Source organism: Culex quinquefasciatus, chromosome 2 (genome assembly GCF_015732765.1).
Source record: "Culex quinquefasciatus strain JHB chromosome 2, VPISU_Cqui_1.0_pri_paternal, whole genome shotgun sequence".
In the NCBI taxonomy this organism is placed as follows: domain Eukaryota; kingdom Metazoa; phylum Arthropoda; class Insecta; order Diptera; family Culicidae; genus Culex; species Culex quinquefasciatus.
In genome coordinates, this window is record NC_051862.1 from 112892119 (window position 1) to 112917926 (window position 25808).

Here is a 25808-nt window from a genome sequence, read left to right on the forward strand (position 1 = left end):
CAAGTTCCAATAAGAACATTATTTTGAAATGTGTGAATGATTATGCGTGTGTGGGTGAGAGGTTAAAATTGAGCCGAAACAACTTGTCTAGATAACTTTTAATTAGGGGAGCGGTGCCATGTTTGGGTGAAGTCAAGTTGTGGGTGTTGAGAAAGATTTTTCTGTTGTTTCGGCTTAATTGAGAATGTTTGTGCGAGTGTATCTGTTTATATTGTATTAATGTTATTGCTTTGTTACAAAATGATTTCAGCTTACAGATACATAAAAAATCGAGAGTGGACTTTGGGAGCATTTCGTTGCGCGTACAAATTATTCAAACATTACCGTCGCAAGGTTGGTTTCAGTTTGTCGCGTTTCGCTGGTCGGGAAATCTGTTTCATCATTATTGCTCTCAAATGAAAAATTGAATACGAATCGCAACGCGTTTACGTCGGATCGATTTTGTTTCATCTCGCGATTTAATTTCTCTCATAATTGCAATATAGCTCATTTAATCCGAAAAACAAACAAAGAATACAAAATCACTCTTTAAATTAATACGGTGTTGGCTTTATCTTTCCACAGCCGGCTGTCTAAGATTGAGCCATCTCTTGATTAATCAAACAACAGATAAACGGGAATCTTGGAACTTTAAAAAACGGAATTTGAACGGTGTGCGTCGCGGTCCTCGCGCAGGATTTTCGTTGCCGTTTCCGTCTTAGTTGTCCCCCCGATTGTGTGTGTATTTCGATCCGGGCGGTTTCGGGATGTTTGACAGTTGCGTTGGAGAATTTGAACGGTGTGCGTCGCGGTCCTCGCGCAGGATTTTCGTTGCCGTTTCCGTCTTTGTTGTCCCCCCGATTGTGTGTGTGTTTCGATCCGGGCGGTTTCGGGATGTTTGACAGTTGCGTTGGAGAATTTGAACGGTGTGCGTCGCGGTCCTCGCGCAGGATTTTCGTTGCCGTTTCCGTCTTAGTTGTCCCCCGATTGTGTGTGTATTTCGATCCGGGCGGTTTCGGGATGTTTGACAGTTGCGTTGGAGAATTTGAACGGTGTGCATCGCGGTCCTCGCGCAGGATTTTCGTTGCCGTTTCCGTCTTTGTTGTCCCCCCGATTGTGTGTGTATTTCGATCCGGGCGGTTTCGGGATGTTTAACAGTTGAGTTGGAGAATTTGAACGGTGTGCGTCGCGGTCCTCGCGCAGGATTTTCGTTGCCGTTTCCGTCTTTGTTGTCCCCCCGATTGTGTGTGTGTTTCGATCCGGGCGGTTTCGGGATGTTTGACAGTTGCGTTGGAGAATTTGAACGGTGTGCGTCGCGGTCCTCGCGCAGGATTTTCGTTGCCGTTTCCGTTTTTGTTGTCCCCCCGATTGTGCGTGTATTTCGATCCGGGCGGTTTCGCGTTTTCGCATTTTAGTTGGTTTTATCTTTCCACAGCCGGCTGTCTAAGATTAAATCATTTATGCTAAACTCAACACCAAATAACCGGGAATAGTCTCATCCGCATACTCCGACTGTTTGCCTTGAGAATGCATAATACATCACACCATTAAACAAAATTTATTGATTATTGGGTCGCATCATCATCCTCTATGTTGAATCCTGGCCATTACCCTTACCCACTAACAAAATCCCAAGTAGAAGTAGTTTTCCGGCACACGCGGGGTGTGGATATCGTATAGAACCCACCCTTGGTAGCAGCCTGTGCTAACTAACATTCCCGTCCCATTCCTCGAGATCTACAAACTGACATGGCGGGCGCCGTTGGTGGCCAACGACTGTTTCCTATTCGCACCGGCTCTAGTTTTGATGATCGTGATGTTTTATCTTTTCAGCGCATTCATGCATGCTGTTGATAAGGGAAAAATCATTTGATCGTTGAAGCGTGTGACCGGTTGTGCTGATGGGATATTATGGTCCTGTTCAGCAACGGAGAAGGACAACCATGGGTGGTCTCTCATGCTCATGCTCATGCTATTAAATTATTAAATTATTAAATTATTGAATTATTAAATTATTAAATTATTAAATTATTAAATTATTAAATTATTAAATTATTAAATTATTAAATTATTAAATTATTAAATTATTAAATTATTAAATCATTAAATTATTAAATTATTAAATTATTAAATTATTAAATTATAAAATTATTAAATTATTAAATTGTATTGTATAATTATAATTATAAAAATATAAAGTGTTACAATAAAAAGGGAATCGGAATGACATCCCAGCTGCTCTCTAGAGCTCAAAAAGAAAGGCAAACCCGTGATCTAGTTTTCATGTGTATTCAAACATATCGAACGTGTTGGTGTTTGTGTGTGTGTTTGTTCGTACAACTCTTCCTTCCCTCTTCTTCAAACTTCCCCTGTGCTCTTCTCCTTTTCCCGCGCTCCGCGCGCCTTTTCGGCTAATAGCCCTTTTCTTTTTCCTTCTTTTTCTTTTCCCCGCTCTACTCACTTCTCCTCCTCCGTAAGACCTTGCCATGATCCCCTTCGATCGCCAGCCGCTGCGCCGGCGTCCGCCGCCTCGCGGCGATGTTTTTTCTCCGCCATCACCGACCGCCCTGCTGCCGCTGCCCACGACAACTGCCCCGGCCGTTTGCCCTGATCCCGGCCGCGTTGAAGTCCTGGCTGTCTCGTGCGATTCTCGCCCGCATTTTGACCGCCATCTTGTTGTTCCCGCAGACCGTACGCACACGCAGAAAAAAGTTTTGTAGAATCAGCCTGTACGAGGTTTGAATCAACAAAATTTTTGTTGAATATAATCAACGCCGATTTTGCGTTGAAACAAACCTTGATTTTCTTGATTCCACAAAAGTCTTTTGTTGTTTTGAAAAAGCTGCTTCGACGTTTAGCGTTGATTCGACAAAAAATATGATTTTCAAATCAACAAAACGTTTTGTTGATTCAAATATGCCTTATTTTTCTGCGTGCAGACGATGAGATTCCGGCTTCGAAGTTCCTGGGCGGTTCGAGTACGCACAAAAAAGGCCCTAATCAAAGCAGCGTTAATGGCACATCCAAAACGAGATCTTTTCACCTCCAACTCACCCTGTTCGGGGCCTTCTACCGTCCCGACGATGATGTGTGTGTGTGCGTTATCGGAACGCAGTCGATTCGGACTGGAGTCGGATGCGGTGGCTTAGTTTTTGCGCCGAACGTGTGCGTCTGGGCACAATCCTTTTTTCCACCCGAAGGCGCACGACAGCAGCACGACTTGACGGCGGGGCGACCACTTTTCACGGGACAGAACACACGCGCACGCGGTCAGCGTGAATCACCGAGTGGAACCTCGTCCACCGCACGACCGTTCTTCACGTTGGCGTCCACCGAATGACTGTCCCTTTTTTCAGCGGAAGTGAGCGCGCACAGTCAAGGCAAGCTTTGTTTTCAAGCAAGCAAAGTTTGACGTTTGCGTGGTAGCGGGGGGTGATTTACAATTTTCGCACAGACTTTTCGCATCAAAATATGCAGACTAAACATAATTGCTACACAACCCTGCCATTTGGGAAGAATTTTCCGTGTGGGATGGCAGTCCCACACGGAAAATTCTCAAAACAACTTCCGCCAGAAGCTCGCTGGAGACCGCCTGACCCGTGACCTATCCCACATTCTTAAACTACCAAAAACTCAAAACAAACTAAGTGTGGAAGCCCAAGGCTTCCCAGATCATGTTGATCGAAACATAACGGTACTAAACGATACACAGCAGCGCAATCTGCTCAGACAGGTGGTCAGATGGTCATCTCCTGCATGACCCAAAACGTCTCCAGCTTACTCCCACAATGGCTACCTCTCCTACGAGCCTGACAACCAATTGCCTACAACTGGCTTCAACCCCTTAGTGTTACCGCCTTGCGTTTTTTTTTGTTTTCTTCTTGTTTACAGCCTACTCCCACTGCTGTCATAGCTTATCTACAGTAGCAACTCAAAAGCACAAACACTTAACAGAAACTAACTATATTTCCAGATTGGGTTCGTTTTGTTGGGCGCCATGTTACAATAAAAAGGGAATCGGAATGACATCCCAGCTGCTCTCTAGAGCTCAAAAAGAAAGGCAAACCCGTGATCTAGTTTTCATGTGTATTCAAACATATCGAACGTGTTGGTGTTTGTGTGTGTGTTTGTTCGTACAACTCTTCCTTCCCTCTTCTTCAAACTTCCCCTGTGCTCTTCTTCTTTTCCCGCGCTCCGCGCGCCTTTTCGGCTACTAGCCCTTTTCTTTTTCCTTCTTCTTCTTCCTTCTTTTTCTTTTCCCCGCTCTACTCACTTCTCCTCCTCCGCAAGACCTTGCCATGATCCCCTTCGATCGCCAGCCGCTGCGCCGGCGTCCGCCGCCTCGCGGCGATGTTTTTTCTCCGCCATCACCGACCGCCCTGCTGCCGCTGCCCACGACAACTGCCCCGGCCGTTTGCCCTGATCCCGGCCGCGTTGAAGTCCTGGCTGTCTCGTGCGATTCTCGCCCGCATTTTGACCGCCATCTTGTTGTTCCCGCAGACCGTACGCAGACGATGAGATTCCGGCTTCGAAGTTCCTGGGCGGTTCGAGTACGCACAAAAAAGGCCCTAATCAAAGCAGCGTTAATGGCACATCCAAAACGAGATCTTTTCGCCTCCAACTCACCCTGTTCGGGGCCTTCTACCGTCCCGACGATGATGTGTGTGTGTGCGTTATCGGAACGCAGTCGATTCGGACTGGAGTCGGATGCGGTGGCTTAGTTTTTGCGCCGAACGTGTGCGTCTGGGCACAATCCTTTTTTCCATCCGAAGGCGCACGACAGCAGCACGACTTGACGGCGGGGCGACCACTTTTCACGGGACAGAATACACGCGCACGCGGTCAGCGTGAATCACCGAGTGGAACCTCGTCCACCGCACGACCGTTCTTCACGTTGGCGTCCACCGAATGACTGTCCCTTTTTTCAGCGGAAGTGAGCGCGCACAGTCAAGGCAAGCTTTGTTTTCAAGCAAGCAAAGTTTGACGTTTGCGTGGTAGCGGGGGGTGATTTACAATTTTCGCACAGACTTTTCGCATCAAAATATGCAGACTAAACATAATTGCTACAAAAGTTATAAAATTGTATTGTATAATTATAAAATTATAAAATAATTATGAAATTTTTAATTAATAAAATTCTTGATTTGTCTAACTGTTAATTTATTGAATTGATAAATTATGAAATTGTTAAATAATAAAATCGTTAAATTATTTTTTTAAAGGTTGTATATTTCTAAATTTATACAATTAAAATGTTTGAAATCTTCAGCATTCTTAAATTCTATGATTTAAAAATTCTTATTTCAAGAATATTTTATTCGAATAATCGTAAATAAAATTGGGTATTTTTTTACCTTGTGATTTTAAATCTTGTATTTTCCTGTAAGCAAAAAACTCTAAATATGAATGGTTAAACGGAATCACCCTATCTTATTTCAGACATTCGAAAATATTCCTACCTGATCCTGCCGAAAGTCTTGCAAAGTGCGTAAACCAACGTTATCTGTTACTTTCAGTGGCCATCAGTGCATCGGACATAAAACAGTGGGGCAACACCAGGACCGTTTCCAAGTCCAACTTTGATCAGCTTCTGCGGCAGCAACGAGGAGCAACAGTCCATCTTAACCAAGATGCTGCCCCGCCTTCATAGGAAGAAGCGACTCGCAACGGCGCTCGAGAAGATGAGTGACGAATTCCTGCCGAGCGACGAAGAGAACTGGAAGACCAACCGGAAGACGACACCAAGATGTACGTGAAGATCCGCGACACAACAAGTATAATGAATTAATTGAATTGACTGCGGGTACAGATGTGCAAATTACATAAAAAATAAAATAAATTAAAAATAAACAATTATCTATTTTTAACTACAACGTAACCTAAAAACCTGAAAAACAGCACACGACAAAGGCCCGACAACCTAAATAACAAAACCGTGCGACGTCGGTCGAATGTCATACGACAATGTCGAACAATTTCGATGATCGATCGCACGACAAATACGACATTTTGGTGCAAAAACGTATGACATTCGTGCGAATGTCGCACGACATTGTCGTGCGACGTCGTACGATTGCACGGACGACAAACGACGGACGTCCGACGGACTTTTCAGTCAGGGGAGCAATATAAACAAATCTCGTCACGATATGCTACGACAAAATATTACGCCCATTTAAATTGATAGTTCAGATTTAAAAATTTTCAAAATATTTTTTTCGAAAAGATCGGAAAATTTTACGAATGTTTCATGTATTAACATTGAAAATCGGACCATTAGTTGCTGAGATATCGTCATTCGAAAATGGTGGGTTGTTTTGGTGAGATTTAGAAAACTTCAATTTTCGTCGAGGGGGATGTCACTTCCGCGCTATCCGAGCGATAAAGCTTCCTTTTCAAACCTTTGCAGCGTTCACTTTCACCTTTCCACTTTAACTTGCTTTAACGCGCGTTAACCGCGATAACTTGCTTTTTGGCTTGCCTTTACTTGCGTTCTCGCATCACACTGCTCGATTTTTTTGACAGCGAGAACTGTCAAGAGCAAATGACAGTTCTCGTTGTCAAATCAGTCGAGCAGTTTGTTTTGCTAGATTTTTCTCCGTCACCGGACGGATGGTGGTCAAAAAACGGTGGCGCTCTAGGAGGAAACAAGATTCTCGCCGCGTTGTGCTGATGCAACTTCCGAATATTAATGAAAACGGGCGTGTTCCGGGGCCGGTGTTGGCTGTGAAGAACCTGCTAACGGAGCTGTACCACGATGAACCTACGGAGGTCAAAACCGGTGGGGACAGATCAGCCATCGGAACCGTTTCCTGCGCCTTCGAATGGTTCCTGTTCCAGCGATTCGAGACGGGTCGGTCTTTCGTCGATTTCAAGGTGGAGGCATCGAAAGGTCGCGCGACACTCTGGAGGAACAGAGCAGAAGATTGGCAACCTGGAAGTGGCCATTAAGATCCTTGAGCTGGCTGGTGAGAATCAGGGCGAAGCGTTCGAACATCGGCACGATTGATGCGACTGGCTGTGGACAACAATAACGATGCATACGGGCAACGCGGCAAGCTCGGTAAACAGCATCGACTGCAGACGGCACAGGCTCCCATTGTTCCGGAGACCGTCGCAGTTGCGTCCAGCAGCGGCGGTGGATCCCGCTTGAGCTTTTTGGTCAAGGACTCGGCCACGCTGTTTAACATGCCGGACGCGGCCTGCAAGGGGTAAAACGAAGATCTACCTGTACAACCTGAAATGCTGATGAAGACGTGTGGGTGCTCATATTCAGCCCAGATGTTAGTTATATATGTCCGAACAACCCCTGAAAATTTCAGGTGGATCTGATATTGAAATCGCTCTTAATTATTGTGTTAATACATAAATTAATTCTAAGCTAAAGTAAAATAAACAGTATCAACAGAAAAAACTGGATTTTATTCAATTAGGTGTACAATATCATACCGACGACACGACAAGCCACTCGCTTCCAAAAAGTGGGTCTCAAATCGGCATACCCCTCCAGTTCCTTTGGAACTTGAAACGTCAAACCGGTTAACTGACGTTTCCCCTAAAAAAAATGATAAAAATGGCATCACTGCTCATTTTGACATCGAGAAATGTCATCCGTTTTGTTTTTCTACAAGTTTCATTCATTTTCTCCCGCATTCAATTTTCTTTTCCAGGAAATTTACTTTCGGGTCACCTAGTGTCCGTATCGCAATAGAATAAACAACAAAAAACCGATTCAAATAGTTACGGCTACCTCGGACACCCAGAATCTGCCCGATTAGATGGCCCAGAAGAAACAACCGTCCGACTAAAAACCTCCAGCGGATCGCTTGTGGTCGTCATGGTTCAGGAGTCTCACGTCTTGGGTACGACTAACCAACAACAGCAGCAGGTCACGTCGGCTACATTGGCATTACCTCATCAGACGGGTCAGTTGATCACCCAGCCGCGTCAGATTATAACGTCGGAATCTAAACCATCCGCCTTCGGAACGGCCAGTCATAATATACATTCCCTTCTATTTCCCTAAACAAGGTACTGGCACGCAGCAGCAACTGACTGAGCAACATCAGAGTGATACAATCTATGGAAGCCCCGGAGGGAGGCTTCTCCTCGGATGGGCAGCCGGTTTGGAGACATTCCTACCTCCGATTAGCTGGTCTAAACAATTACATGCAGCGCTGCAGGAGGCCAACAATGTTGTCATCGAAAGTTCAACCAAAATCCAGCGACGGCCAGACGGCACCTAGTATCCCTTCCAAAATGGTTAGCTAGCCGGAAGAACTACGCAACGGGTCTGGTTAGCGATGTAGAGAACGTACACTCCAAGGCACGCCTCGAGTAGAAATGAACTCCAAAGATTGAAGCGAACCCCCGACATCTAACCAACCTTCTTCCTAAATTATCCCAACCAGCAGCAGTCTCCGCAGGACAACATCCTCAACCACTACCTTGTCCGGAGACATCGGCAGGAGATGGTCATTCCGTAGAACTCATCGTCGGGCATCACCTGCACCTTCAGCAATCGCCGAATCCTTCAAAATCGATCTTGAACACGCCGAAAAAATAACCGGATTGTTTTATCGATCATTTTTTTTTTAATTATGATATTATTCCCCTTCTGTGGGAACGCACTTTCCTGGTCCTGGTCCTGGTCGGCCTTCCGCTTTGTTGTGCCGTCATTGAGCTGTTTTGGCCGGGGAGTAGAAGAGCTGGATTGCGAATTGCGTTGGTGTCTGTTGGCATAAAAGTTATCGGTTTCGGGTAGACCGGATTTTGTCCCAGTTTTACATGGCTGTGACTGAACAAGTGCATTTTCTGTTGTTTTTTTTAGTTTTGGCTTCCACGCATGAATGGCCTCGATCTTGTAGTGCTTTGGCCTGATTGGCGATTTCGTCACTGTTCCAAATTTTCGGCGGGAAAGGGTTTGAGAGAGGGAGGCATGCCGCAACGTGGAAGTTGAGGCATGTGGTGCGCTGTGGTGGAGGTACTCTATTTGGGCACTTCGACAGTAACATGTTGCGGAATTCAGGGAAGAATTCTGGGTCGTCTGAACTATCAATTCGTGTGTATGATTAGTGCACACGACACACGTACAGGTCAATATCCTCACAGAATTTGAATCGGTCGGGTTGTCGTCGTGTTGATCATTGGCAGTGGTTCAACTAAGGTGCTGTTGTCCTTCCTTGTCATTACAATTTAAATTCTTGACGGCTACCGGTTTTTGCTAGCGCTGGACTACAGGCGGGATTAGAGACTCACGCTAGAACCTACGGAAAAAATAAAAATCAGTTCAGCGTGCTCCTATGCGTCAGCGAACCTCAACTCATGCCACCACCCATCTGCCTCCCACGTTCGATTGATTCGCCTCGAGCCCTACGATGCACTCGCGCTGACGCCCCCGACATCACGGATGCTGCTGTATCTGTCTCGCCATTAAACCTATCCGGTTCTTCAAAGCCCTAATCCTACCCAAAAACACGTCATATAATCGCCGGAATCCACGCAATCCACGGCTCCGACTCTCTTCTTCGGTAGAATAACGGTTCCCGGTAATACGGCAGATTTTGCCATCGAACCTCTCGCCGGCACCACCGTTTTCGGCAGTGTGCCACGGGCCTAGGTTCCATCTAGACGGCTTGGAACGCCTCCCCTTCTCAGGCCTGTCCTTCTTCGGGTGGTTGGAGCTGTGATGACGGAATCGCTAGGGTTTGGGTTTGTGTGGAAATCCAGTGAAAGGGCTTCCGAGGTCATTAATACGTGGAACGCAGAATCCGCAGAGGATGCACCTGTTCAGTAGTAGGTGGAGCCTCATCAAACTGTAACGATCATGAATCACCCTAAGTGTGGTGCGTTCTTTAGCCTCCCTTTAGCAGCAACAGCGCCGCTAGTTGTGGAAGGCGTCACTACTGTGAGAGGTTCTTGACCCATCCCTCGCTTGAGTTCCATGAAATACTCAGGGTGGTACACTCAAATGGCACGTCGAACAACTTGGAGGTATTGGGCTGGGCTCTCTGTATTTGTAAATACGGTGGACTAACCAATGCTTATGGACCATCTGGCAACTGGTGATTGGTTGAAATTGAGGGGATATACGGACGTATAACGTTCAACGGTGTAGTAGTTGAGGCGGATACTTTGCACGGGTTCCCATTTATATTCCCTTTCCCTATCGAGCATTTCTGAACGGACCGTCCACGAAGTCAGTTCAAGTGCAAGTGGTGAGAAAGAACACGTGACGCCTAGGAGAGTCAGCCATTACGTCAACAGGTAAAACTTCGCTAAATTTAGTTGAAAACCACATCTAATTAGCCAGAATGTTTGTACAGATTGGCTAACCCGGTACGACGTTCAATTTGCACCGGTTGAATTAGGCGTTAGAGAGTTAGTTCGGATTGAGTCAGGTAAGAAGATGCTGAAACTTTGTAACCTTGTGAACTCGAAGTTAAAATGTATTTCGCCGCGGTAAACAGCACCCACAGTTTGCCGTGGGTCAAAATCTAGGGTCCCAAAACCCCTCCAGGAAGGAACCGTCCGCTACGAGGTTCTCCGATCGACTCTCCATCATCCTGGCACACCGGAACTGCTCGGCGCACCCTGCACATCTCCTTGGGCGCGCCTTCGAATTCGCGCACCCTCCCGGAAGTCGCTACGGTCCGTGGACACCTGTAAACGCCCCTCCGTCATCCTGGGCGTGGCCAAACGTGAGTGACTGGACTGTGGAACAGTTCATCCGCGAACCCCTCGACACGAACCCCTTTGCCGCATTAGGGGTCTGAAACTGTTCGACGAGTTGCATGCAACGTGGAAATCATCGCACGTCACATCCGCGTCGCCATCATCAGCGAGTGAGCGGCACGGCGGCGCGAGCCGAGACACTAACCACTGGCAGCATTGGTGAGCACGCGTGGATTACGCACAGTGGACGCAGAGCGGTGTGTTGTGGTCAAAAATTCGCGTGAAGACACGTGACAAAGTGCACATCGGGCGTGCGCCCAGAACAAACCGCGCGGCCTGCGAGCAAGATCCCCGGAACCACACCTCGTCGCCCAACCATCCTCGTACTTCCTGGTACGGCCAATCGATCCGCCCCGTGCGCGGGACGCTGATGTTTTAGGCGCCGACCACGCGACCAGCTCAAGCGAAGGCGATCAGCATAAGCCACGTGCGGCTTCCGCACCTGATCCGGTGAAGCATTTCCATCGGTGGCTCGTCCAGCTTGGACCGCATTCGATCCAACCCGCCAGCGAGGTCCGCTCGGGTTCCTGCAAGTGGTGCGTGTACGCATAAGTGGAACAACGCGATCGTCGCCCGGTAGAATCAACAGTTCCTGCAGCCACGTGTGGCCTCCAAAACCTCCATCAACAGCACGTGAGCCAGCTGAACCTCCCGCAGCACTCGCCGGACGAGGCGTGAAGGTCAGATTAGTATTAAGAGGTAGTCTGTAGGAAAAGAGCAAGAGCAGATTAGAACGTTGACGTCAACAAAGATCTTGGTACCGAGTGTAGTCGCTCGTCAGAACTCAGGTAGAATCGTTCACCTGTAATGGAACCTTAATAAAACTTTGCTCAATGGAGGTTGACGGTCCGTTCATTAAGCGCTCAACTCGTTATTAACTTTTTATTCGCAAACGTTCTATGGTCGTTATCAATTTGGTCTCAATTAATCAATAGTTAGATTTTGGTTCGTTAGTCGTTGGATTTGCCATTTGGGAGTGTCACAGTGAGCTTTGTGTTTGAGCTTCTCCTTAACCTGCCCTGGGAATTGAGCCTCTGCCGGGCCATAGAAAGTGCTCCAGTAGTCTTCCTAATTTTGGAAGTGGCGCTGCACCACGGTGCAAAAGCTACTGGAGTTGGGGTTGGAACGCACACGCAACGTTACAAAACTAGGACGGGGTTCGGTCCACCTGATGCCGATACTAGTGATGCCAACGGGTGCCAGCGTGATTTGAGTTCTGGTTCATCCACTCCCCGACCTAAAAAGTACTGTTCCGGTGGTTCGAAGCAACTTAGTTTGTAAACGCGATCGTCTTTCTTTTCCTCCGGGATCTCTCGTTCCGTCGACCCAGTCCAAGGTCCAAACAAATTCAGACGGCTCCATTGGTTCGGGGTTCACTGCGACCTGCCACTGAGCGGCAAGGTTCTTGACTGAGCGGACCCGGAGCGGTATTGCAGTTGGGTCACCGTGATGGCCAAAAAAGGTTCCTGAGCTTCTTTACGGACAAAAAGCCGAACGTAAACAAATCTGTGAAAGTAAATATTTACATTCAAGCAGTGTTGCTAAAAAAGTAGATTTTGCGGCAAAACCGAGGGGTCCTTCAAAGAACCGTGAATTCAGTGATTTACGGTGGATTCACGGGATTCACGGTAGAACCGATTTTCAAACGATTTTTCCTCCGAGTGTCTTGTCGTGTCGTCGATCATACCGAACTAAGGAGAGAGTGAGTGGTTCAGGTGCGGGGGAATCAGGTGAGCTTTGCGCCAGTGGGTCATCTTCTTGCGCATCAGGATGAACCAATCGTAACCGGTCAATTCACTGCGCGGAACGGTTTCTTCGATTGGCGACAAGGATGGCAGGAAAGGTCCAGCATGGAGATGCTGCTCTGATGAACAACGCCATCACTTCGCTGTTGATCTTCCAAGGAATGTTGCCCAGCTGGTTAAGTGTGTCCTTGGCGGCCGACGCACTCTCTGATGCAGCGAGAATATATCTAGTGTTCTGTTCTGGCCCAGTGTTCAACAACAACAAACGTCTAAAATAAAAAAAAAATCTGTATGCACTTTCGATCGAAATGCTCGTTCAGATGAACAGGCTTACCTTTTTTTCCACAGCAACTAGCCTCCTTGCGAGATATTCCGGCACAGTGTCCTGCGGATGTTGGAACGGGCGATCACATCGATTCAAACTTTCGAACAGATCACAACGACCGAGACGAGCCTGGACCTGGTTATTACCTTGTCCTTCATCTTCTCCTTCTCGGCGACGTCCAGCTCGGCAATCTTCACCATCGAGTCCTTGATCTTGTCCGTGTCCATCGGCGTGTTGGCGATCAAGATCTTTGCGTTCGCGATGCGTTTCGGCTTGTGCACAACGGTCTTCTTGTCCAACAGAAAACCCTTGTCCAGAAACGAATCCTCCAAGCAACAGCCGGCAAATAGTTTTGGAGCCTACTTGGCCGCACTCGTTTGAGGGTGAAATTTTTGCTCCAGCAACTTTTCCGCTTCGCTCAGCATTGCAGCAACTCTGACACCAACACCGTCACGGAAGTCATTCCATCGCCAACCTCGTCGTCCTGGAAGCGACTCATGTCCACGCCGACCGCCTTCAAAATCGTCGCCCCGTCGTTGGTGACCTCAACCTGGCCGGCGCTACCCAAGTAACATTTTTTCAGGAGTTCTACAAGAGCTCTTCAAGATAGCTACAGCATAGCAGTTTGAACCGCGGTAGGATAAAATTCTCTTCAAAACTTCTTCAGGAGTTTGGAAGAGTATTTGAAGAGAGTTTTATCCTACCGCGGTCCAAACTGCTATGCTGTAGCTATTTTGAAGAGCTCTTGTAGAACTCCTGGGAAAAAAATGTTACTTGGGTACGGCCGTGCGCAATCAGAATCTTGTCCATTCCCTCCGGGCCGAGTGTGCTCTTTACCAGATTGCCAATCGCGATGGCCCCCACAAAAGAGGACAGCCGGGTGATCACCCCGGAGCAAACTTTTCCGGTCGTTGACAAAAAATCGCAATTTTTGCTTTGTTTTTTTCTTTCTGTCAAAACTGCTTGAAAAAACAAATACCGAGTTGCCAAACATGACCAAAAACTGCTCGACGGCAAGGTTGCAAGATAGATTTCCCTGGTTCAAAAGTCGAGCAGACGCTGGTCGCTTTAACGCGCGTTAACTTGCGATTACTTTCTTTAGGGTGGCGTTATGTGAAAACTCGGCACGATGAGTAGCGTTGATGCTTTTCGTGCTCGTTTTTTTGCGTTTTAGTGTGTTATCGCGGAGTGACGTCCCCCTCGATTTTCGTGTTTCTTTTTCTTAAAGCGGCTCTATCGAGAAATTAAATGTGAGAGTGTGTGCGTGCAACATGGAGTTAAACTTTTCAAAGTGCCATGGTAATCTTCACAGCAACTTCACAGAAAGTTTAACTCCATGTTGCACACACTCTCACATTTAATTTCTCGATTTCAGCAACCCGAGGTCCAATCATCAATGTCTCTTAGACAATTTTATAGCAAATTTTCTGAACTTTTCAAATATTTTTAGAAATGGTCACTCATGGTCACTATTTTTTTAAATTGAAAAACTGCAAATATTTCGCAAAAATTAAACTTTCGGTGACTATATCTTGAAAACGGAACCCTTTATCAAAAAATCTGTTAAGTACTTTTCGATTGCAAATTTAATTTTGCATTGAAAAATAATGTCAAACTTGTTTTTGCATGAAACTTCGATTTTTACCAAAAATCACTATTTTTTTCAAAAAATAACTCGGCAACAGATTTTTTGACGATGTTTCTCTATGGCTCAAAAGTTGCGGATTTTTGTCCCCTAAAACATATCAAAAAATCTCGAAAATAAAAAAAAACGTATTTTGGGAAATTGAGTTTTGAGCATGAGCATGAGAGATCACCCATGGTTGCCCCTCCGTTGCTGAACAGAACCGTAATATCCTTTCAGCACTACTGATCATAGGCTTCGACGATCTAGTAGTGTTTCCCTTATCAACAACATGTATGAATTCGCTGAAAAGATAAAACACTATGATTGCTAAAGCTAGATCAATTGCGAATAGGTAACAGTCATTGGCCACCAACGGCGCCCGCCATGTCAGTTTGTAGACCTCGATTATAAGGGACGGGAATGTTAGTTAGCGCAGGTTGCTACTAGGGCAGCTGATTTACTCTGTGCTTACACCCCACGAGCGTCAGGAACCTGAAAACTTGTTAGTAGGATAGGGTGTTTGGTCAGGATTCATCATAGAAGATGATGATGCGACCCAAAATCATAGTGTTTGTTGAAAGGTGTTATATATTATTCCCAAAGCAAACAATCGGATGAAATGAAATGGTTTAGTCTTAGACAGCCGGCTGTGGAAAGATAGAACAAAAATCATTTGTAATTAAAACTGAAGGGTTAAACAGTGTAATTTTTAACTTGAGATGATTTCACGAGTTTTAAATGATTGATTTTTAGTGAGGTACTGATTAACTTTGCGAACGACGAGTTACGATGTTTATCGAGATGAAATGGTATGATAGGGTTTTGTTGTTGTTGCACGCCGCGACGGACACGAAAAATCTTGCGACCCGACGGAAAAGGATCGCAAATCGGACTGGCTAGCTGTCATCGGGACAACCAGAGCCAGCCGCACCTTAACACACAAACGCACGCGGAAAAAACGAAAAACACACTGCGACGGACGCGAAAAATCTTTCGACCCGACGGAAAGGCATCGCAAATCGAACTCTGCCCAATCCTGTTTTTTTTTTCACTTTGTAAACAAACACGACCATCCGCTCACACTGATGGAACATAATTGAATGATTCCCCCCGTCCAGCGCGTCCCTTCACTCAATATTTGCATGCACAATCCTATTTTTTTTTCACTTTGTTAACAAACACGATCATCCGCTCGCACTGATGGAACATAATTGCCGTATTTTGGGAAATTGAGTTTTAGTGAAAAACCTGTACCGTGTACCTATTTTTTACTCAAAAGTCCTCAACAATACCTGCAACTTCGCCGAAGTCAGAAAATTGATCAGAAAATTCATTCAAAAGTTACAGCTGTTTGAATATTTACATACAATTTTTGTATGGACAGCAGCCAAAACTGTATGGAGACTTGTATGGGTGAACCAATGACACAAAATAGCTTATTTGGTCATAGGTAAGGCCCCCACAAAGTTTGAGCGAAATCAAAAAATACAAATTTTTGTAAAGAATTGCTCACATGCAGTGTGTAATATTAAGTGTTTATTTTTACGAAGGTGATGTGCATGCTTTTGCATGCGATTTTTCGGATTTTTCCATCGGATTTTTTGCTGTGTTATCATATTTGGGCTTCAACCCTGGGTATTATTGTATCGGTGGGATTTGGGTAATCGATTCGAGTTTGATTTACGCGGGAAAATGGGCTTGAACCGAGAGTTGTACTCTCTTCTGATGATCATCAGAACCCGAACTATAAAACATCGCCAGGGCCCGAAAGACAACTTAAGGGCTTGTGGTCTCAGATCACAGCTAGGACAACTTAGTCAAAAAAGGTCTGCTCAGGACAACGGGAACCGGGTCGCTGACTTTTGCAATCAACGATAATTGTTGGCACCGGGATGAACCAGCCTAATTGCAGCAAGTGAAACACGACATGCAAAAGAGAACGCACGATTAGAACTCGGTGGCCGGAAAGCCGACCCGCGACGAATTGCCGGAGAATCTGGGATAAAGCGAAAACCATTTTGATTGTTCACAGTGATCTGTGCTTAGTTGTAGAAAATTTGATAATTATTGGTGGAACCCGAGGAAGTTTGTTTATATTTCTGCATAATCTAACTGCATTTGTAAGTAGGATCAGTTTATCGCCCTTTGCGGGTCACCATATAATGAATTTATGCTATTTATCAGCAATTTGTTCCACACCGCGTGGGGCGATCTACGAGGGTAAAAGTTGATCATCAGTTCAACAATTATTTGAACCGTAGCTTGTAAGTGATTATCTTAAATTGATATCTATTGGAATTTACTCGAACATTGTATTTACTTAACTAGTACCTAAACAACCCGCCAGCAACATACGAAGTGAGAAAAGGGCACACTAGGGAAACTGTTCATGTAAGCATAATTTTTCAATCAACTTGAACTCCCCAATTAATAAAATGGTTTAATTTTAGTTTAAAGCCGCTAAAAACAAAGAGCTGCTTTTAAAATCAGTTTGTCCGAACTGCTAGTCCGAACAAAATCTTTAAAATGAACAACCTCACTGGCTATTGCTGCGGGATCTGCAAGGCTGCGGTGGAAAAGGACGGCGACCTGCCCTTCTGCGACCACTGCCAGCAATTCTTCCACTACGAGTGCGCGCAGCTCGAGAAGGGTGTCAAGGACGATTCCTGGAGGTGCCCCAACTGCGCGACCGAAATGGAGGTCACCCAGGTCATCGTGAAGTTTGACGACCTGGAAAAGACCCTGCAGGAGCTGGAAGCAGATGCGAAGCGCCAGGAGGAGAGAATCTTCGCGGAACAACAGCTGCACAAACGTCGCCTGGAGCTGCAACAGCAAACACAGCAGCGTCAACAAGAGGCCGAAAGGCAGATGCTGGCCCTCGAGCAGCAGCTCATGGAGCAACAACTCGCTGCCGAGAAGCAGTTCCAGGAACAGCAGAAGAAGAATAAAGAAGATTTCGAGGCCAAGATGGCACAACTCAAGGCCGAGGCAAAGAGTCCTAAAACAAAAAAGGAAAAGAAAATCAAGAAGTCCAAAGGGGACAAAAAGAAGCCCGATGCCTCAGGCACGGCTGGCCCCAGCGGAATCTCAACGCCGTTCCGTCATCCGGGAGTTACGATTCCAGAAGTACCCAAACCAAAACCGACTCCGATACCGGCGGACTCAGGTGAAGAGGGTAACGGCAACGAAGGAGACGAGTCCGGCTCGGACACAAGCCTAACGGATACGGAATTCAGTTCGTCGGGCGATGAGCGGGAAAAGGTACCACCCAACCAGCTACGGGGGCCAACAAAGGCGCAGCTTACTGCCCGCCAGTTCTTGGCCAGAAAACTGCCCGTGTTCACTGGACGCTGCGAGGAGTGGCCAATGTTCATAAGCAGCTACGAGACGTCGAACCTGGCCTGCGGATTTTCGAACGTCGAGAACCTCGCCAGACTGCAGGACAGCATTCGGGAGCCAGCGTTGAACAACGTGCGCAGCCTACTGTTGCTGCCTGAGAAGGACCCGGCGGCGATCGAAACTCTACGCATGCTGTACGGCCGTCTCGAAAAGCTGCTCAACACGCTGCTGATCAAGGTACGGAAGGCCGACTCTCCCAGGTCGGATCGTCTGGAGTCGTTCATTTACTTCGGCGTCGTGGTCCAGCAGCTCGTAGACCACCTCGAGGCCACCCAACGAGACCACCTCGAGGCCACGAACGATCACCTGGTCAACCCACTGTTGATCCGAGAGCTGGTGGAGAAACTACCCGCCGGGTCGAAACTCGAATGGATTCGGTTCAAGAAGCTGAAGAAGCACGTCTCGCTCCGAACTTTCGCTGACTTCCTATCGTACATCGTGACCGACGCTAGCGAGGCCACACTGTTCACCGAACCGCAGCTGCAACATCAGCCGCAGTCTCGCAGAGACGCCAAACCAAAAGCTGGATCCAGAACGCACGAAAGCTACCTTCACACTCACGCTGCTGCGGAGAATAGCGGAGACACAAACCATGCCGGTGTAAACAACAAAAGACCATGCCGGATTTGTGATCGCACCGACCATCGAGTCCGCAGAAGTTCAAGCAGCTGAAATTGGAGGATCGTTTGGACGAAGTCAAGAAGTGGCAACTCTGCAAGCTGTGCCTGAATGAGCACGGGTCTGCCCGCTGCCGGATGAACTTCAGGTGCAACGTGAGAAACTGCAAGGAGCGGCACAACGCACTTCTGCACATCGATGTCCCTGCAACGGTCGCCAACTGCAACGCTCACGATGTGCGGGCCAGACAGCCGGTGATCTTCAGGATGATTCCGGTCACGCTGTACAACGGTGGCAGATCGGTCAACATTATCGCGTTTCTGGACGAGGGAGCTTCGTACACGTTGGTGGACGAGTCCATCACGAAGTTGCTGAATGTTCGGGGCTCAGTTCAACCGCTGCGCATTGTGTGGACTGCTGGGGTTTCAAGGCTGGAGAAACATTCGGAGAACGTCTGTCTGTCGATCTCTGCCAGAGGGGTATCGACTCAGTTCCAGATCAAGAACGCCCACACCGTGAACGAGCTGAAACTTCCGGAACAAACCGTGTGCTTCGCTGACGTCGTCAAGGAGTACAAGCATCTGCACGATCTTCCGGTGGCAGATTACCGCGGCGCGCCGAAGATCTTGATTGGCTTGAAGGATCTCCACCTGTACGCGCCACTCGAATCTCGCATCGGAGGTGCTGGAGAACCAATCGCTGTTAAGTCGAAACTTGGATGGACGATCTACGGCCCCCATGAGAACAACGCGCCAGCAGCTGGATTCGTAGGGCATCATGCTTGTCACCAAGTCTCTAACCAAGACCTGCATGATCTCCTGAAGAACCAGTACCTCCTCGAAGAAACTGGCATCTCCATGGCGCTGCTGCCTGAGTCAGATGAGGACAAGCGAGCCAGGTCGATTCTGGAGTCAACGACGGTGCGGATCGGGGATCGATACGAGACCGGCCTGTTATGGAAAGCGGACGACACAAGTTTCCCCGACAGCTACGTGATGGTGCTGAAAAGGTTGAAATCCCTGGAAAGAAAGCTGCTGAAAAACGACTCGCTGTACGACAACGTGCGACGCCAAATCGTCGAGTATCAACCGAAGGGCTACGCGCACAAGGCCTCCCAGCAAGAACTGGCTGCGTGCGATCCGCGAAAGGTGTGGTACTTGCCGCTGAATGTGGTGACGCACCCCAAGAAGCCGGAGAAAGTACGCCTCGTGTGGGACGCGGCCGCTACTGTGGCGGGAGTCTCGCTCAACAGCCAGCTGCTCAAGGGGCCGGACATGCTGACGTCGCTTCCTTCCGTGATCTTCCGATTCCGTGAACGTCCTGTCGGATTCGGTGGTGATATCAGGGAAATGTATCACCAGCTGCGCATACGGAAGGAGGATACGAACGCCCAGAGGTTCCTGTTCCGGAACGACCCAACGGCCGAGCCTGAGGTGTACATCATGGACGTCGCCACCTTCGGGGCAACTTGTTCGCCGTGTGCCGCGCAGTTTGTGAAAAACAAGAACGCGGAGGAGTTCTCGAAGCAGTATCCCGCGGCGGCGAAGGCAATCGTGGAGAACCATTATGTCGACGACTACTACGACAGCGCGTCGACGGTCGACGAAGCGATTCAGCGGGCGAAGGAGGTCAGACTCATCCACTCGAAAGCGGGCTTCGAGATCCGCAATTGGGTGGCCAGTTCAAGCGAGGTTGTCAGCGCGCTGGGCGAGAAGGAAGCCGATCAGAAAGTTCACCTCAGCCAAAACAAGACGACCGGTTACGAACGAGTGCTGGGCATTGTGTGGAACACGAGCACCGACGAGTTCTTGTTCTCGGCCGAGATGAGAGAGGATCTGGAGCGGTACTTGAAAGGAGAGCTGCGGCCCACGAAGCGGGTGGTGTCGAGTTGCGTAATGAGCCTGTTCGACCCTCAAGGTTTTCTGATCTCGTTCACGATCTTCGGGCGGATTTTGATCCAGGACTTGTGGCGGGCTGGCTGTGATTGGGACAAGGCGGTCGACGACGAAGCCTGGGAGAAATGGAAGCGCTGGGTGAGTCGCCTGCAAGAAGTTGAAGGCGTTCGAATCCCGCGGTACTACTTCCAGGGCGCGCACGATCTGAACTACGAGACGTTGGAGCTTCATGTGTTCTGCGACGCGAGTCAGTGCGCTTACGGTGCTGTCGCCTTCTTCTGGATTATGTCGTCGATGGGCCCAATCTGCGCACTCGTGTCCGGGAAGTCAAAGGTGGCACCGCTGAAGCTGCTCAGCATCCCGCGCTTGGAACTGCAGTCAGATGTGGTCGGCTCGAGACTCATGAACTTCATGCAGGAGAACCACACCCTCAAAATTGCGGAACGGTTCATCTGGTCAGACTCTGAAGTTGCTTTGTCGTGGATCCATTCTGACCAGCGAAAGTATAAGCAATTCGTTGCCTTTCGCGTCGGCGAAATTCTGACGCTGACCAAGCAGAGCGAGTGGCGGAAGGTGCCATCAAAACTGAATCTGGCAGACATGCTCACCAAGTGGGACAGCAAGCACAGTTTCGGGCCGGACGGGCCATGGTCACGAGCGCCGGAATTCATCGAAGAAGCCAAGAGACTGTGGGCCATCTCGAAGCAGCAGGTGAAGTTGAACACGCCCGAGGAGATGCGAGCGAGTGTGCTGTACCACAGCATCATTGTCACCGAGCAAATCATCGATCCTCAAAACTTCTCTCGCTGGATGGTGATGGTAAGATCGGTGGCGTGCCTGACTCGACTTCGCTCTAATTGTCGCAGAAAAGCCCAAGGTTTGCCGATCGAAGCGCTTCCCCTTTCGAAGGCGATGAAGGGGCTCGTGAAGCGGACCGTGCCGTCAGTTCCAGTCCCGCTGAAGCGGGAAGAATACCAGATGGCGGAAACATACTTGTGGAGATGGGCGCAAGCGGACTACTTCCCGGACGAGGTGACAACCCTTCTTAAAAACCTCGAACTCCCCGCGGACATGAAGCTACCCCTGGAGAAGAGCAGCGTGCTGTACAAGCTGACCCCGTTCCTGGATGAGCAGAAAGTGATGCGAGTTGACGGTCGACTTGAGCGAGCTACCATGGTTCCGTTTGAGGTTCGCTTTCCCGTCATCCTGCCCAAAGGCCATCCCGTGACAACGAAGCTGCTGGAGTACTATCACCAAAAGATGGGCCACGCGTACTTTGAGACGGCAATCAACGAGCTTCGCCAGCGTTTCTTCATCCCGAACCTACGAGCCGAGCTGAAGCGGGTGATGACGGCGTGCGTGAAGTGCAAGGTTGCGAAAAGCGTACCGGCGATCCCGAGAATGGCACCACTTCCAGTCCAGCGTGTGACTCCACATCAGCGGGCGTTCAGCTACACCGGGGTAGACTACTTCGGCCCAGTAGCAGTGACGGTCGGGCGGCGTTCCGAAAAGCGTTGGGTCAGCCTCTTCACGTGTTTAACCACGCGTGCCATCCATCTAGAAGTCGTGCATAGCTTGACCACACAGTCGTGCGTCATGGCTATCAGACGATTTGCTTGCCGGAGGGGAATGCCCATCAAGTTCTTCAGCGACAACGGCACGAACTTCCAGGGCGCGAGTAAGGAGATCTTACGCGTGGACGCGGAATGCAGAGAGGAGTTCACCGACGCCAGAACGAGCTGGAACTTCAACCCACCATCAGCGCCGCACATGGGCGGGGCCTGGGAGAGGCTTGTGAGGTCGGTCAAGGAAGCTTTGAAGGCGTTCGACGACGGGAGGAAGCTGACGGACGAGGTGTTGCTGACCAGTTTGGCGGAAGCGGAGGATCTCATCAACACACGTCCGCTGACGTATCTGTCAACCGAAGCTCTTACGCCTAACCATTTCTTGCGAGGAGTGACGACGACGACCAACGATGGAGCGCAACTCGCAGAATCAACCAGTTCAGCAGAAGCGCTCCGAGACAGCTACAAGCGATCGCAACTCCTTGCTGACTGCTTTTGGAAACGGTGGATTGCGGAATACCTCCCGACCCTGAACCAACGGACGAAATGGCATGCGGAGGCGGAGCCTATCGCGTGTGGAGATGTCGTCTACGTCGTGGAAGGTGCCAACCGCGCCAACCGGGTTCGGGGCATCGTGACGGAGGTCTTCAAGGGTGCCGATGGACGCATTCGGCAGGCGATGGTGAGGACAAGCAGAGGAGAGCTGAAGCGGCCGGTGAGCAAACTGGCGGTGCTAGAGATCCAGGAGCGTAAAACTGGTTTGAAGGAGGCTCCACCCACCAGAGTTACGGGGCGGGGCGATGTTGGCACCGGGATGAACCAGCCTAATTGCAGCAAGTGAAACACGACATGTAAAAGAGAACGCACGATTAGAACCCGGTGGCCGGAAAGCCGACCCGCGACGAATTGCCGGAGAATCTGGGATAAAGCGAAAACCATTTTGATTGTTCACAGTGATCTGTGCTTAGTTGTAGAAAATTTGATAATTATTGGTGGAACCCGAGGAAGTTTGTTTATATTTCTGCATAATCTAACTGCATTTGTAAGTAGGATCAGTTTATCGCCCTTTGCGGGTCACCATATAATGAATTTATGCTATTTATCAGCAATTTGTTCCACACCGCGTGGGGCGATCTACGAGGGTAAAAGTTGATCATCAGTTCAACAATTATTTGAACCGTAGCTTGTAAGTGATTATCTTAAATTGATATCTATTGGAATTTACTCGAACATTGTATTTACTTAACTAGTACCTAAACAACCCGCCAGCAACATACGAAGTGAGAAAAGGGCACACTAGGGAAACTGTTCATGTAAGCATAATTTTTCAATCAACTTGAACTCCCCAATTAATAAAATGGTTTAATTTTAGTTTAAAGCCGCTAAAAACAAAGAGCTGCTTTTAAAATCAGTTTGTCCGAACTGCTAGTCCGAACAGATAATTGTATTTTAATATATTTAATGTGCTAAGTGTAAAACCCGATTTAATCCCACCTGGGGTGAGATAGAGCCTTTCTTACAAAAGGAAGTTAACGGCAGTTGATTTTTTTTTCAAAGAAATAGCAAAATAAAGAATGAATGGTCCATTCATAATACAATTCTAAACTCAACCATATATTTTCACACCCGATTTAATCCCACCTGGGGTGAGATAGAGCCTTTCTTACAAAAGGAAGTTAACGGCAGTTGATTTTTTTTTTTTCAAAGAAATAGCAAAATAAAGAATGAATGGTCCATTCATAATACAATTCTAAACTCAACCATATTTTTTCACATAACTTATAAAGCGCTGGTTTTTGCCCCATTTGTCATGGCCGGTTGTAAGCTGTGCTCGCACACAAGCATTTTCGATTTTTAAAATCAGAACAAATTATTTTTGAGGCAGAGAATTAGCTCACAATTTGCGATGTTCGTAATGTTTTCTGCATATCGCTAAATTGTTCGTATTCTCTGAGTGTTTTTTTGCACTTTTCAAAATATTAAAAATTAACGAGAAAACAAAATAATTCCGTCTTGCTCCAATGCGTTAAAGTGGTTACAAAATGACTGGCAGAAAGTGTTTCAACACCCGAGAATTTGCCGTGTTGTTAACAACGATGTAACGGTAAAGCCGCATAAATGTTCTTGAAAGCTTTGAAACGACTACTGTAATTCACTAAACTGTCATTTAGGCGTTAGGCAAAATTGTGAGCTTTCAATAAGCAAGCATTTAGGCGTTTTTGGGATTGGGAAGCATACAACGACTGAGCGCTCGGTGGGACTTCACTACGACAAACGCAAACGTACCGAATAAACCACCTTGGTGCGCTGGTACGATGAACAAAAATACTAATACAAAAAGGCTAGTACCGAAGCTAGAAAACCAAACCCGCGATGTGCGTTGTCACTGGCACATGGGAAGCTTAGACGTTTCCCAGAAATTCGTTCGCTCAGAGTTCGATCAGAGAATGAGCAAAACAAAAAAGAATGGCAAAAGAATGAGCATGAGGCTTCAGAACAGATAGCTGCTTGCGTCAAGTTTGCGTTCACTGAAGCTTAGCATAGAAAATAATGATAGGCGATGTGTGATGAACGAGCAATCGATAAAGCAACTTGCACTAAAAGGGGGTAATCTAGTATCAAAACTCTATACGCGCCAGCATCACGCGCCAGCATTGCTCGCGTCTGCATGTGAAGCTCAACTTGACAACTTGTCGACGAAGCAACGAAGCGACGAAAATCGATCGTCCATGATTTTTTGCAGATTTTTCGAATGAATATTTCTCGAGAAATGATTTGGGAACGAAGCTTGAATTGGCGTCGGAGCCAAAAGCAAACCCTATACCTTTCTTTAGTAAGAAAGGCAAAAATGGAAATTATCTAAAATCTGAACGGTAAATCCGAATGAGGTCAAATTTGTTTCAGAACATCGAGTATGGTCTAGATTATGATGTGGAGAAAAAAAATTAGATAAAATGCCAGAGGAATAGTTTTGGCATTTGGTGAAAATTGGTTTTTACCTTTTTTATGGGTTTTTCCCCCTCACAGTGTATTAGTCCACAAGCTGTAAATCAAGAACCACATTACCGACATGGATGAAAATTTGGGAGGATGTAGGGCTGGGAAAATGCAATTTTTTGGACAAATAAACGATTTCAATACTTCAATTTTCGACCGAATTTTCATTTGAAAACCGCCTGATTTGGTGAAAACACACTCCGAGTCCCCATAAAAATGGATAAATTCAAATTTGGTATGGAACTGGTTCAGGTTCAGCACATCCCCTTTCAAATGCGCCCAAGAGAGCTCAAATCCATAATGTGGGCTCTGAGAAACCCCCTACCACAAAATTGAGCACTTTTTTTACCACACACGGACGTCACGCGTGCTCTACAGTAAATCAAGCGCCAAAATTCGGATATTGGAGGTAGACCAATTCTGTCATTGTCAATCGATCGGGCGTCGAAAATCGATCGTCCATGATTTTTTGCAGATTTTTCGAATGAATATTTCTCGAGAAATGATTTGGGAACGAAGCCTGAATTGGCGTCGGAGCCAAAAGCAAACCGTATACCTTTCTTTAGTAAGAAAGGCAAAAATGGAAATTTTCTAAAATCTGAACGGTAAATCCGAATGAGGTCAAATTTATTTCAGAACATCGAGTATGGTCTAGATTATGATGTGGAGAAAAAAAATTAGATAAAATGCCAGAGGAATAGTTTTGGCATTTGGTGAAAATTGGCTTTTACCTTTTTTAGGGGTTTTTTCCCCCTCACAGTGAATTAGTCCACAAGCTGTAAATCAAGAACCACATTACCGACATGGATGAAAATTTGGGAGGATGTAGGGCTGGGAAAATGCAATTTTTTGGACAAATAAACGATTTCAATACTTCAATTTTCGACCGAATTTTCATTTGAAAACCGCCTGATTTGGTGAAAA

The 25808-nt window shown here is 47.3% G+C and overlaps 1 protein-coding gene and 2 long non-coding RNA genes across 4 annotated transcripts in view; 2 read left to right on the forward strand and 1 right to left on the reverse strand.

Annotated features, from left to right (window-relative positions):
- Positions 1-25808, forward strand: part of LOC6045799 (myosin light chain kinase, smooth muscle) — a 184963-nt gene that overhangs the window by 118168 nt on the left and 40987 nt on the right. The window lies entirely within an intron of this gene.
- LOC119766654 lies at positions 4052-5030 on the reverse strand. The gene is made up of 2 exons (XR_005277032.1): positions 4606-5030; positions 4052-4547 (listed from the first exon to the last, which is right to left on the reverse strand). It is a non-coding gene; the product is annotated as an uncharacterized LOC119766654 (long non-coding RNA).
- On the forward strand, positions 10133-10578 carry LOC119766659. The gene is made up of 3 exons (XR_005277037.1): positions 10133-10245; positions 10305-10379; positions 10449-10578. It is a non-coding gene; the product is annotated as an uncharacterized LOC119766659 (long non-coding RNA).